The following is a 14682-nucleotide window of genomic DNA, read 5'->3' as shown; positions in this document are numbered from 1 at the left end:
GCGGCAGACATTTGATTGGCCAATCCCCCAAACAGCTCCATTGCCTTCCATCTCTCTTGACTAGTTTTTGGGATCTATTATCTACCTTTTGGAAGCCAGAAACTCATGCACCTATTTTGGCTCGATGTAGCTGAAAAGGTGTATATTAAAATCTGCTGCAAGCAGGATTAGATGCGATTTGCATTATCTTCTCTCCTTCCTCATCCTACCTCAAATAGCACCAGAAGAAACTTTTTCATTTTGAGATTATCTGGTAACACATTTGATGGAAAATAATACACTTGAGATAGAAAGCTCCAAGACAGGATCACTGACAACATCCTTGAGCAATATCGACAACGTCAGAAGCATGTAACTCTAGATGATTTAGTAGAAAAAGAACTCTGATTTGTTTATGCTTCTGTCAGTTGGAATTTCTTCCATGGTAGCTGAGAGCATTCCTAACTGACACCATGTCAAAGTCTCTTCTATTATCTTCCTGGGCAGTACTGGTGGGTAAGATTCCAAGGTCAGTATCTTTAGGGGTCAGAATCCGGCTTCTTCCTGTAATCCCGAGTACAATTTAATATTTTTAGATCAGAATTCTTTCATGAATCGCCTACCATGTAAGAGACACACACAAAAGAGACAAGTTGTCTTAGAAATATCAGAGAATGCAAATTGGAGAGGCACAAACCATTGTTTGCATAGAGTAACTAAGACAGCACCTAGTCTGTAGTCTGAAAGAGTTAGATTGGACTTTGGGACAAAAATAATATTTCTAATAAATAACTCTCAAGAGAATATTCAAAGCAGATGCTTTAGCTTTGTTCACATTGTAGGAGTAGTTATAGGAGAGTTAGTTGTTTTTTTTTTAGAAAAAAAGGAGGTTATGCAAAAGAAGAAAAATGGAAATGAGAAGGTTACAGGAGGATAAGTATGATTATAGAACAATTCACATTTTTAAATAATGAAGAGGGATAAAAAGAGCAATAGAGGAGGTGAATATGGTCAAATTCCATTAGATGCACGTACCAAAGTTCAATAATGAAATTCCTTAATTTGTACAAACAATAGGTGCTATAAATAAAGCAGAATAATGGTTTAATGCCTGAATTTTTCCTAAAAAATGTAATCCAGCTAGTCATATGTAAAATGAGCAGAGTAACAATTCTCATTTCGGGGTATTTTCTTAGGGACTAAATGAAGATAGATGCACAGACAGACAGAGAGTGAGATAGAGAAATATACAAGAAGTGCCCGACCCTCTGTTAGCACTCCATCTGGAGTGGTGTCTTTCTCATGAAAAATGTACGGTAATGTGAGTAATTATTTAGTCTCGAAAACAATTAATTCTTCAGAGTAATTTTGGAGGAACTTAAAACATAAACGTGCCAAATCTATTATATCAGAGTTCTCTTTCAACAATACTCAGTCAGTTACTTTTTTAAGTTACTGCTTCTTCCTTGTCTTCATAAAATGTAGTTCTTTTAAAAAAAAAAAAGAATCCATCACTTTATAGGGAACCCTGGATAACTTCGTACTTAAGGCAATGCAGACTGAAACTGACTTTAATACTGCCTAAAGGGCTGGACCACAGAAGCCCTGTAAATAGAGACGTTGAAACAGTTCATTGTCCACACACACTGTGTAAAGAAGCAGTGGAGAGTAATAGCACACCAGGACAATAGAATAAACCAGCCTGCGTGTTCTCAGTGGCTCAGCTCCTGCCTTTCAGGTATGATTGTTTGGGGGATTTTCCCAGGTCTGCCTATCTATGCCCTTACTGTCCCTTATTGTTCAGGTTTCGAACAACAAGTTTAGTTTACCTAGTCTCCAGGAGTCTCAAAGTCTCAGAATATTTTGCAGGAGGCAGATTGGCAACTTCTTTCTCATGCAGTATCACAGGGAATGACCCACCAAGGAGTAGAATAGCTAGAATAATTGAATAACGTTAGCAAACTTGTCCAAATATTTTCTTCCAGCTCTGTATTTATGAGGTTTTTGTTCAGCTAGCTTGGAATATGAAGTAAGAGAATTTGAAGTAAGAGATAATTTGCTAGGCATTTGTTTTACCGCTTGACCCATGTAGGTAGGCTTTTTTTTCCCCCCTCTTTGGTTATTTTTCGGGTAGATCTTGTATTTTCATCCAGTTCTAGCCTTCAACTAAGATCCTCCTACGTATGTTTTTCCAGTGCATTATGGGCACTCCTTACTCCTGACACGCAGGGTTTTGTTTTGTTTTCACGCTCTTCAAGACTGGTTCTGGCTGTATAATCTAAGCTGACCTGAAACTTCCTGTGAAGGTGAGGCTGACATCAACATCACAGTTCTTCTTCACTTATAGCCTTTGAAGTGCTGGGCAGCTATAAACAACCACACTTAGATAAGGTTTCTAAGCAAGACCGTCCAATGTTTACCCTTTAAGGAGTGACCTCTGATGAGGGAGGAGTAGCAAGTTTATAAGAACTGTCCTCACGACCTTATCTATGTAACAGTAACCCCTCTGTACATCACCTTGACAATAAATTTTTTTAATATTAAAAATATTAAAAAAAGAAGTGACCTATGAGTTAGCCTTAAAGTAAAAATAGTGGAGTTTTTTCCTCTCATAACTGTATAGCAAATAAAGATAAAAGACAACTCATACGTGTATGGTGTATAGCACAAGATATAATTTCATTTCATGATCTTACTCCAAAGATAGTCCACAATATGATCATGTTTTATAGGAATCTTTGTGGATGAAACCTAAACCCTGTGGGAAACTGAGGCACAAATGGAAGGGAGAATGGAAAGTAATAAAATAGAAATAGGAAACAAAATGGAAAGTGTTGTATTATATATCTACTGAAAAGGTAGTCTTTAATTTTTAAAATGTTATTTTAAAAATGCCTTTCCTCCCTAAATGTTTGACATAGTCCCAGTCATCCTAGAAATTAACCATTGAACAGGAATCTGTTATTCACAAAACATACATTTTTGGAAGATGCTAGAACATACTTGGGAAAGAACTGTTTGCTTCTAAAATATGTATGGGAAACACTCAAGACCTGATAAATTTAAAAATAAACAGTCCTCTTCAACCTTGCTTTCTTCTATGTTTTTCAAATTTATTTGGTACTTCTTTCATAGAACATTAAATATCACCCTTAAAAATGGATTATAGGAAGATTCTCCAGCTTTATCTTTATTGCAGAAATTTTCAGAGCCTTTATTGTGCAAAATACATTGTAAATAACCTAAGGGGCTTGACATTCATGGGTTCTAAAGTTTATTGAACATGGAATTCATTTTTCGTAGAAAGCCTGGCAGCATTTCTACCAAATAAGGTTTTGTAAAACATTGTTTGGAAAAATGCTATGTAAGGAGACAGTAATTAAGAGAGTGATCCACCATAAAGAGAATGATATGCACTACATTCCAAAGCTAAATAAAGGCTATTTGTATTTCTCACAACTTTATACTATGCCATGTCTCCTTTCATTTATTTGAATTATTCAAAGCCGATTCTACCCTGCATTTAAATTTTCTTTGGGAGAAAAAGGGAAATATTTTAATGGTTTTTTTCTGACGCAGCGTTGAATCACATGAATCTGTTCAAGGCAGACAATTAGGATATAACTCTCAAAGACCTATGGTGTTGCCTTTACTGGCTGCCATCATCATAAACATGGCGACAAAATGATTCCCCAAATGGCCATTCTGAAACAAAAATGTTTCATCTCCCATAGCATACTAACCTCTCGTGGCTTCTAATTAGGTATACAATTCTCTAAGTACAAATAGGAGGGTTTTTTTTTCCTCCTTTCTCCCTGAAAAAAATTGTATGTTTATATCACTGTTGTAACTACTGTATCCAATGCCTATCGTATGAAACTGTAACCTCTCTGTACATCAGATTGATAATAAAAATTAAAAAAAATTGTACCTTTAAAATTTTTTGTGTCATCTTCATGTCTCAGTTTATTTCTTGTGAAGTGGAAGGTAAGATTAAGCTAAATGGCTTAGGCCATTGTTGCTAATATTGAGAGACACCAATAAGAAGTTGTGTGTGTGTGTGTGTGTGTGTGTGTGTGTGTGTGTGTGTGTGTGTGTGATTGTCCCATTGAGTATATAGCATGATTTTACATACATAGCTCAAGATCTCCTCATCTGTTTCCCCTCTAAGTTTCCTTCTCCCCCATGCCACATCCATTCATATCAAATGGAAGCTCCAAATATAAAATGGACTTGCATATGTTAATAGGATTCTGGTAACTGGATAACTTCACAAGGTGTTGAAATTGGGTTACCAAATAGTATATAATTTGATTGTATTGAAGGGTTACTTGAAAATATGAGAAGTTTCATCACCTTTTAACTTTCTTGTTATCAGGTATAAGTGGTTCTTACAGGCTTTAGCGTACCTTCAAAATGCTCAGCGTATACTTCCATATCTCTGATAATGTCATTTACCAGAAATTGATTTAATATGATTTCTGAGACTAAAGATTAGTTATGAACTCTATCTTATTTCTAACTTGCTCAAAAATTTTTAAATATAAAAATTCATTTTTGTTTTTAATTGACCTATTGTTACTAAATGCACTTATGAACATGTGTGAGAAATACACTTAGGGCTTTGTGGGGGGCACTGTTGAGATGTAGTCCAAGACCTTAATAGCTGACCAGACTCGCCCACCAGCCTGCTGTCACTTTGTGGCTCAATTCTCTAGTTTTTCCCTTGATTCCTTTGTGGTTCAAACAAGAACCTCTCTTCCCCTACTTTCCACAACAGTGGAGTTGGTACCTTAGATCCCGCTATCTCTCCCAGTTATTTGCGTATTTCTCCAAAATAAGAAATAATTCTTGGGGCTGGGAATATGGCCTAGTGGTAGAGTGCTCGCCTCGTATGCATGAAGCCCTGGGTCCGATTCTTCAGCACCACACATATAGAAAAAGCCGGAAGTGGCTCTGTGGCTCAAGTAGTACAGTGCTAGCCTTGAGCAAAAAGAAGCCAGGGACAGTGCTCAGACCCTGAGTCCAAGCCACCCAGGACTGGCAAAGTAAAAGAAAGAATTGTTTAATTTTAAAATTGAAAAGGGTCATTTACACCAGAAAAGACCATTCCTAAGGTCTCTCCAAATATGATCACTTTGTTCTAAAATCATCCAGGAGAAATTCCTTCTAGAACCAAAATGGTCAGCTTGATGTTTAACTGTAAGATTGTTTTATCTTTCAGAGAAGAAAATGTAATGCTTATTTTGAAGAAAGGATAGTCATGTTGGTCATGACGAAAGGTATGTTGAAGTGCTGGAGGCATGGCTGAGGGGTAGAGTGACTGCCTACCAGGCCTGATGTCCTGAGAGAGATATTTGAAATTTAAAGAGTAAGAATAGTTATGGAAATGCATGCATTATTGTAGGCATATTGTTCCTTGTGTTTTGCTTTGCTTTTATGCTAGTCCTGGGGCTTGAACTCAGGGCCTCATCACTGTCCCTGGCTTCTTTCTGCTCAAGGCTAGCACTCTGCCACTTGAGCCACAGCGCCACTTCTGACCTTTTCTATATATGTGGTGCTGGGGAAGTGAACCCAGGGCTTTATGTATAGGAGGCGAGCACTCTACCACTAGGCCATATTCCCAGCCCCATATTGTTTCTTTTTAACCAAGCATTTCTTTTTACAGGAATAAGAAGACAAGGCTAGTCTGGAGAGCTGGCTCATGTTCTAAGTACTGAGAGACATCTCTTCATGTTTCTTTTAATAAATTGGTGGTGTTCTCATAGGGTATCAGAAACAGTTTAAAGATTAGGTCCAAGGGCCGGTTGTGGAGAGGATAAACACTTTCTAATTGGGTTTTCCAGGTTAACTTCCTTTCTCCTCGCCTTCGTTATAAGCACCCCGGGAAGCAGGCGTGTCAACATTGAGCCTGAGCGTGTCAGGACACACTCATTCTCAATGACCTCAGCACCTCACACCTTGTCGGGGGTGTGGAAGAGGTCTCTGTGGGGAGCGTGGAGGTGCCACACTCCCCATTTAAGGAGTGGCATGTGGGGTGAGCCACTGAGAGGGGCAGGTCTGGGACAAGTGAGGTCAAGAGCATGCCATGGGAACGCAAAATGCTCTCTTGGGGACCGGAACGAGACAGGCCAGCAAGGCGTAGGACAGGAAGCAGCGAGCGTTGTTTTTCTTGCTGTAATGATAAACATAATATATTGCCAGGTATTTTTGGAAGGAGGCTATTAAATTTCCCAGACCCTCAGCACTTAGCCAATTGATATCCATTTATGTCACCAGTGGCAATGTGAGTGGAGTGTCATGTTAAGGTAGTCAGAACCAGCCATTCATTTCCCTGTGTCTACTATGAAGCCTTACATGGTTATGATTTCATCTTCAAATTTACCACGATTCAGAGATAAATGACACTCTATCTCATTTTCTTCAATGCCAACCACCTAAACATTAATCTTGTACAGGAAAAAATATAGTTCTAAAAATTATGAGGTTTTGAAATTCAACTTGCTGACTAAAGGAGAAGCAGATTCAAGTATTTGAGTATGATGACCTATAAATAAAGGAAATTATAGAAATCACTTTCATTGTTCCTATTTTAGCCAAGAAAATATAGTTTTTATCATAATTATAATGCAATTTAATAGCAATACACAATGATATTTAAATATTGTGTTGAATATTATATCATGTGTTTTATGTATTATAATGATTAATTAAAAATAGATCTGGTCTCCCCAGTTGAGCAAATGTTGTTTGAGGGTAGGAAAATGGTTATACTTTATTCATCAGAGAATCTGCCAGCAAACAGATGATAAATGAATGAATGAAGTATTTCCAACTTCCTTAAACAGAATGCTAGATTAGGTTTTAGATTAGGTTTAGATTAGGTTTTTATACAAACCTTATCCCATTTGTTCCTAATGGTCACTATAAAATCCTCTTTATTTGAATTTTGAAAATGAGAAGGTAGAGGCTCAAAGAACTAAACTCTGTGCTTTGTGTTGTAGTGAAAGCCATAGGAGGATTTGAAACCCAATTTTATAGAGCTCTATAGCTAGAGCTAAGTCTTCCAATTAAAATGACCATTGAAAACATGTTTCAAGGAAAGATGTTTGAGTAATAAAGAAGGAATTTATTATGACTATTTTTATAGAAATATGAAGGTGACATGAAGTTTTCATTAATGACTGTTAGGAACTTGGTTCTGTGAAAATCTGATGAGCCTCAGATAGTGAAAGATTTCTCGTTTCTTATTGAAGTTATTACTCTCTATAAACCCTGGCTGGGCAGAAGAACAAGCTGGCAGCTCTAAGTAGGGATGTGGAGGGCGCGTGAATCAGCTCCGTGACCTTCTCCCAGAGGTCTGGGCGCAGGGAAAGAGCAGAATGAGTCACACAGGGAAAAAACCACCCACTGCATTTTATTAATGGAAAGTTTGTCATTCCGATTTTAATTGAAAGGTTAAAGAGTAGAAATGAGAACATTTCAGATCTGCATCCTTATACAATTTAGGCTGATAGCCTTTAGATTTTTCTTTGGCAGACAAAGAAGACATGAGGCCTTTACTTTGTTTGCCTACAGAAGGAAACAGTGAAGCAAGGATTTAAGGACAAGTGGTTTATTCAAGGTCATCGAAGAAACAGTAATAAGTATTAGAAAGTTAGGCAGGGAAGGAAAAGAAAGGCAATAAGTTTGTTACCAGGCAAATTGCTGTTTGTGGTTAATCTGGTGTGGCCCCATTGGGGTGCTCTGGATAGAGGTAAAGGGGCCCCTCAGAGTTAAGTATGATAAGGTACACATTCTGAGTCTCACTTCTTGTTAGCTACTTGCAAAACCCATAGCTGACAATCCCTACCTGCCCTGAGTGGGCTCATTTCCCTCTTAGGTGCACAGGCATGGAGCTGTTTTCAGTGAGGTGCCTTTGACATGAAGAAGTCCTAGAGGAGAAGATGGGTAGCCTACTTAGGGCACTGTTAGCAAGTCAAAAATAGTAATGTTCTATCATGGCTCAAGCACAAGAATTTTCAGAAATAATTTCAGAAATAATTTTCAGAAATAAATTTCAGAATAAATAAATTTCAGAAATAATTTCTGAACCAAGTTTGGTTCTTGCACCTGTTCAGTGAAGCAAAGAAGGATCGTTTCTGTCTCATTTCGTAGAGAGAAATTGAGTCATAGGGAGTTTAAGTGTATTGCTCATGTTTACATGAGTTGAAAACATCAGGAGTCAAGCAACGGGATGTCTATTAGTAGGAGGAGGAGTACTTTTTTTTCAGTTTTATTTAATTTTGCGCAAGGCTGGGACTGAACCCAGGACATTGTGGATGGCAAGTAAGTATACTACCACTGAGCTACGTGTCCAGCTCACCTCTTTTCTCCAATAGAACACATATTTTGGCTGATGAAATATGTTCTTTCAATACTTCACTAAGACCTTTTGGAAACTCAAGTTTGCAGTTGAAAGTATGTTTTATTTCATACTAGAAAAAAAGATAGATGAGGAACCAAGAGATACATTTTTGGAGGAATAACTGGAATGTGAAGGAAACAGAATTAGAAGAAGAAAGAATAGACAGAAAAGAGAACGAAGACAAATGTTACCAGCATAATTTAAGTATTTACTTTCCCAATATTTTCCTTCATTCTCTTCAAGCAAGTCAGTGACAATTGAGATTTACTAAGTTATTTATCGTGCTGAGTATATCAAACCTGCTATTTCTGTTCTTGCATCTAGTCCTGGACAGCACAATTGTATTTAGTCACTTCTTGCATACAATAGACCTAAACCTCACTTAGAGACTTGAATGGATATCCATTTTCAAATAGCATATGCCAAATCTATTGTAAACACTGTTTTAAGTCTTTATAATTTTCATTTTGGAAAGCTATAAAATACTAATTGCATAGCTCCACTTGTAACATGAATACCATTTTGAAGACATTAATATATTTTTCTATTACTTTTCCTAGTAGGGATCTCCTAACTCGTCTATGCTAAGGCATCCATCTCCCTGGAAGATTATGCTAATCAGGAGATATTCGGCTTTGGCTGAGCAAAATAGGATTGCACAGTAAAATAATATCCTTACAAGTCTTGCTTTTGTCTTGAGGAAGGATTTTGTAAAGCCCTTTGGTTCCTTCTGTTTCCATATTAACAACATAATTTCTTGTACAGAGAAATTCTTGTATCATGCTGTAAAAAGGCCATATTAGCAGGCAAGCTGGAGGCTTTGGCCTTTGCTCAACAGGGGTCAGAGAGGGAGCTTTCAAGGGGGAGGCTATGGTGTCAGGAACGCTTCCTTAATCGTTCCACAGTTAAGGGATAGAACTTTAAAGCTACTTCTTTTTATCCCTGGAAAAGTGGGAAAAGAATAAAGTCCAGGAGCAGAGACATTTCCATGTCTGCTCAGATGATAATTTAGGTGGGCTTACTTACTAATGTATCTGAATATATTCTAGGAGAGGAACAGAGTCTTTTGTTTCTCACATCAGACAGCATACTGTCTTAGTAAGACCTAGTTTACAAATAAATGTCATGGCAGCTCACATGATCCCAGCAGACTCAGGTGCCAGTGCTTAGCTTCTGTAATCTGTCCTCAGTTCCATGTGGTGCAAGGCACAGCGTCTAATTTGGGAGTAGTGGAGGAAGGTCGCCCCATAGCAAGGACTGCTAAGTGGAATGCTTGAGGTGGGAGTGAATGAGAGTTCGAGGCCAACCTTGAAAGGCTTTGTACTGGAAAGATAGATGGACTAAAGTTATCCAGGAGGCACTACCAGGAGCAGAATTCAATCTCAAAGAATTAAACCCAAATATAAAAGTTACTGGGTTTCTACACTGGAGTTGTTTAGAAGTTAATAAGATAGCTGGGCCATCACCCCAGGATAAGAGGATGAAATAACATAAGGAATCAGGTCAGTTCTTAGAAGCATAAAGCCATACCGCAAATCCTCATACCCCTCCCCTCACGCACGCACCCACCATATGTGGAGTAAGGAAGAGAGACGGTGATCTTATGGCAAGACCTTTTCCTTTGTCATTGTGTTTGGGTTAAGAAACATGAAGGGGACTTCATGGTGATTCATTAGATTTCATTGAGGTTCAAACAGTAGTATATTTTTAATCTACTTTTAGCCTGCTTTGCTCAGGGAAGGAGTCGGGAAGAGAACCCAAAGGAAGACCACATGAGCTAAGAACTAAAGGAAGGCACCAATGTCTACTCTGCATTTTGGCAATGCACCGTGGTTGAACATGAAATGCTCTGATATATTCATTTCTTTTTTTTTTTTTTTTTTTTTTTTTTTTGCCAGTCCTGGGCCTTGGACTCAGGGCTTGAGCACGTCCCTGGCTTCTTCCCGCTCAAGGCTAGCACTCTGCCACTTGAGCCACAGCGCTGCTTCTGGCCGTTTTCTGTATATGTGGTGCTGGGGAATCGAACCTAGGGCCTCGTGTATCCGAGGCAGGCACTCTTGCCACTAGGCTATATCCCCAGCCCTATTCATTTCTTTTTAACATAGCATCTCTCTTGGACCTTAAAGATGAGGATTTCATTTGCCTTTAACAAATCTCTTTCAGCGTAACCACAATGTGTCTACACACTAATGCCCTGGCCCTTCTTCTACCATCACCGAAGGCCAGAAGGCTAGATATTGTTTGGGTTTTTGGTTTAGTAAGATGGTTTCACGATTGGAAGGTTGGCCTTAAACTTGAAATCCTTCTGCCTCAGTCTCCTGAGTGTTTAGTTTACAGCGTGTACAAGCACACCTGCTGGGGATGTTCTAATGTCGGTATATGTCCAGGTCTTGCCATGTGAATTCTACCAACAACATTTTATATTTTGCTGTTTCCCTGCTCCAAAAGCATGCCTGAGTACCAAATGCTGTGTGTGTTACTCCACTAAGATTTTAAGTTTTCCTGGGTAGGAACTGAGTTCACCATAGGTCTTTTAGGATCTCTGGAACACAGTCCATGTCTCCTCTTTATGTCTATATTGACTCTACTTTCTAGAAGTTCCTTTTCATTTGTGGAGACCCCAGCATGTTAGCAAATTCAAAGTCTACAACAAAGTCTACCTCTTTCAGAAGGGCTTTCCTGATATAATCCAGGCAAAAATCAATTTTAACACCCACTCTTAACTTTATGTGCATTGCTCTCCATCTGAGGCTACGCCTGCCACAATGTTTTGCTGATGACAGATATCCAAACCATTTTTAGCTTTAATTTTGGATTACTAAAAAAGGGAATATAGCTGGGAATGTGGCTTGGTGGTAGAGCACTTGCTCAGCAGGCATGAGGCCCTGGGTTTGATTACATGATAGCAAAAAATAAACATTTTTTTAAAAAGAGGGGCAAAGAAGTGGTGCTGTAGCTCAAGTGGTCAAGCCCTACCCCAGGGACAGGGCCTGGAGTTCAAGCTCCATGACCGACCACCCCCCCCAAGAAAAAAGAGAGAGAGAGGCAACATAATTTTTCAGCTGTAATACCTAAATAGCAATTTTAAACAGCTTTGTGATATTTACTTTACATGGATACTGGATGATTTTTAAGATGTACAAGTTAGGTAAAAATAATTCCTTATGTCATGTAGCATATCTATAAATGTTGTTGCCGATATTCAGAAATGTGTGAAAAGTTACTGTAAACTATAATGGCTAGATAGTCTATTCCAAGGGCTATAAATACCCACAGAGGCTACTTAAAAACTGAGAGATGGTTTTAGTGGAACAAATTTTTCTATTTAGATTATATCAACATGGCGTTAAAAAAATAGTTTCCTGCTTCCAGTCTTTACACTGGGTTTTTAGCAGATTCTTTATTAAACCACTTGAAAAGATACATTACATGATACAGTTCTAAAAATTTTGATCTTCTGTGCTTACTTTATCTAGTAGATTTTTCTTCCTTGGAATCATTATTGACAATATTTATTCTGATGATGTACACAGTTTCAAAATAATAATAGTATTATAATACTAATACTACTACTAATAATAGTATCATGATTTCAGAATGGAGAAGCAATATTGGATACAATAAACTAAAATAGTTTGATTTTCTTCCTCTAAAATGTATGTGGAATGTGACTGTTCTCATTGATTTTTTGTCTCATCTGTAGTTCAAGGATTCTGCATATTTTGGATCTAAATCATTTTTTAAAATTTTGGATGCTTATCTTTTTAATTCTTTGTGTGGAATAGGGCCACTTGCATGGCAAACAGTAGAATTTTTAAGCATCCTTGTAAAGTATTAAAAAAAAACAGAGTCAATAAATGCATCAACATTCTTTAAATACTTGAGATTTCTCACAGGCCTAAGTTTTCTGTATTAGGAAAATCATTAGTAGGTCTCTTACTTCAGGAGAGAGCAGCTAATTCTTTACTTTCCATAATAGTTCTCACCTCTTGTTCCTCCTTCAGACAGGATTGGAAAAGTTAAAAAAAAATCGAACTTGAGAATTGTAAAATGAACACAGAAAAGGGAATCTCTCTATTTCAAGTGGAAATAACTTTTGGCACAAGAGATACCACAGAGGAAAGCAGTTGTAATCAGTGGTTCAAGATGAGTCAGCTCAAGAGTCATATTAAACTTCAGCAGACTCAACAACAGGGAAGAGGTCTGGCCTGAATTTCTGTGCTCCTGGGAAACTGGGCTATCATGATGATCTCCTAATCATACCTGTGCAATTTTTGCTCTGCCTTTCCTGCTGCAATGCTAGAGAAACAGGGAGAAGAGCTGTTTTCTGAGGCCTCCCCCAGCCCCTCCACTTTGGCACATGATAACGGACAGACCTTCACATCTAGTTTCACTCGAGTTGCTTTCTATGCACAAGGTGACTGTTTTGGGGGCTACATGAGTGGGTATGTTTGTTTGGTAGAATTGATGAGCCTTGACTCCATAAAAACTGTACTAGGATGATAAAAAAAAAACACAATCATTTTCAAAGCCAGTAATTTTACAGCCAATTAAAAACTCTTTAGAGAAATCACCGTGCATCTTATCAAGCTAAAAATTTCAATATGTTCATGTGAGTGTATGTTCCCTCTTTTGGTGTGATCACTAAGTTTCCATCTTATGAGAATGGCCCACCAACCCCCAGTACACTTGCAAAGTACGTATTACACAATGATAGTCTATAGTATTTTTATTACATGATTCGTTTACATACCTTTTCTCCTCCCCTAGTGTAGCTTTTTGATAATTAGTTGCTAGATTCTAATTCACTCTTTAAATCTAGCTAGAAGGAATTGTAAGTTAAAATGATAAACACTGTATCTCATAGACTGAATTAAATTATTTTTTTTAAAAGATGGCTTGCATGTGTATCTGTTTAGCATGTTTCATTGAATCTGTTGCAATGGTATGTAATTTTAATGTAAAATAGACCTCTTTGCAGGGAATTGAGCCTACTGCTGGATCTTTAAATTTTCAGTGTCTGTTGTCATAGCAACCAGAATTGACTCTGGTATCCACTGTGTTCAACTTAAATTAATTTAAAGACACAGCATTTGAAACAGTTTAGTCAATTTTAAGTATGTGTCTGGATAGGCTTCAGATTTCATTGCTATTTAATGTTTAAAATGTCATTAAATGTGTTACTTTTATGCTAATTAGACTTATTTGCAGGATTTAGTGCCTTACATGTGATTTAAGAAAAATGTTAGGAAACAGGTCCCTGACTTGCTTGTGAGATGTAAGGTGGTAATAATGTAAAGTGCATCTCCTCTTATAAAACTACAATGCTCTTGTTTGTCCTGCCTGAGTACCTTGATATTATCTGACTCTACAGCCTTAATATTACCTCAATAAATCCCCAGTTTGCATGTGTTGGACAAAGATTCCCTCAAAGCCATATGCCATGATATTCTTTATAGGAGAAGGAAGCTGGCTAACTTGTATTAATTTTTCCCTCTAGTCTGTCCCAATTACCCTGAGGAGATAGGGGTTTTCTCACTAAATAATTTTAACCAGATTTAAAATATCTTTTTATGTAATCTTTGGACCTTTTGGTTTTTTTCAGATAGATATAGTTAAAAATGAAAGCAAAAGTAACACACAAATATCTATTTTATTGAGTTTCAGTTTCATTTGCTTTCTTTCTAGTGACCTACACCATTTTTATAGCAATAACCACAGCATTTGGTCAGTGAATATTTAATTTTTATACTCTATTTTATTAATGTCACTATATAAAAGTAGACTCAAAATTCTGATAGGTCTCAAACCTTTAAGGAAGAGAGCAATGATTTTTTTCCCTACAATAATATGTTAATGTTTTGTGGTAGGAAAAAAATAAATCTTTCCTAATAATTCTAATTTGTCTAATAAAAGTCATACCTTCGTTCTGAGGAACAACTGTCATTCACAATGCTATTGAACTCTGTGACATGCTTCTGGCCACAAGAAAATTATGGCTACTACCTGGAAAACTAAATGCAAGATTAAAATTTTCTCCTCTTATTTTCAGAAAAAAGATTGTTTTTCTGAAATGTTTTCATTCCCTCTGAGCCATCAAATATCAATTTAAAGTTATTGGAACAATAACCCTTCCTCTAAATGATAGACTAGCTTGAAGGATATCAGAAGTACTGCCTTCACATGTCTTCTGAAATTAGACAGGACCTAGTACATTAAAGATTTAGAACTCCAGTTGTACACATAAAACCAAGCTGATACATCTGCCTAAAGTTTCTACGCATGAGTTGTTTCCT

The sequence above is a fragment of the Perognathus longimembris genome, chromosome 22 (genome assembly GCF_023159225.1).
Source record: "Perognathus longimembris pacificus isolate PPM17 chromosome 22, ASM2315922v1, whole genome shotgun sequence".
Lineage (NCBI taxonomy): Eukaryota > Metazoa > Chordata > Mammalia > Rodentia > Heteromyidae > Perognathus > Perognathus longimembris.
The sequence above is the reverse complement of the archived record's forward strand: the minus strand, read 5'-3'. Positions refer to the sequence as shown.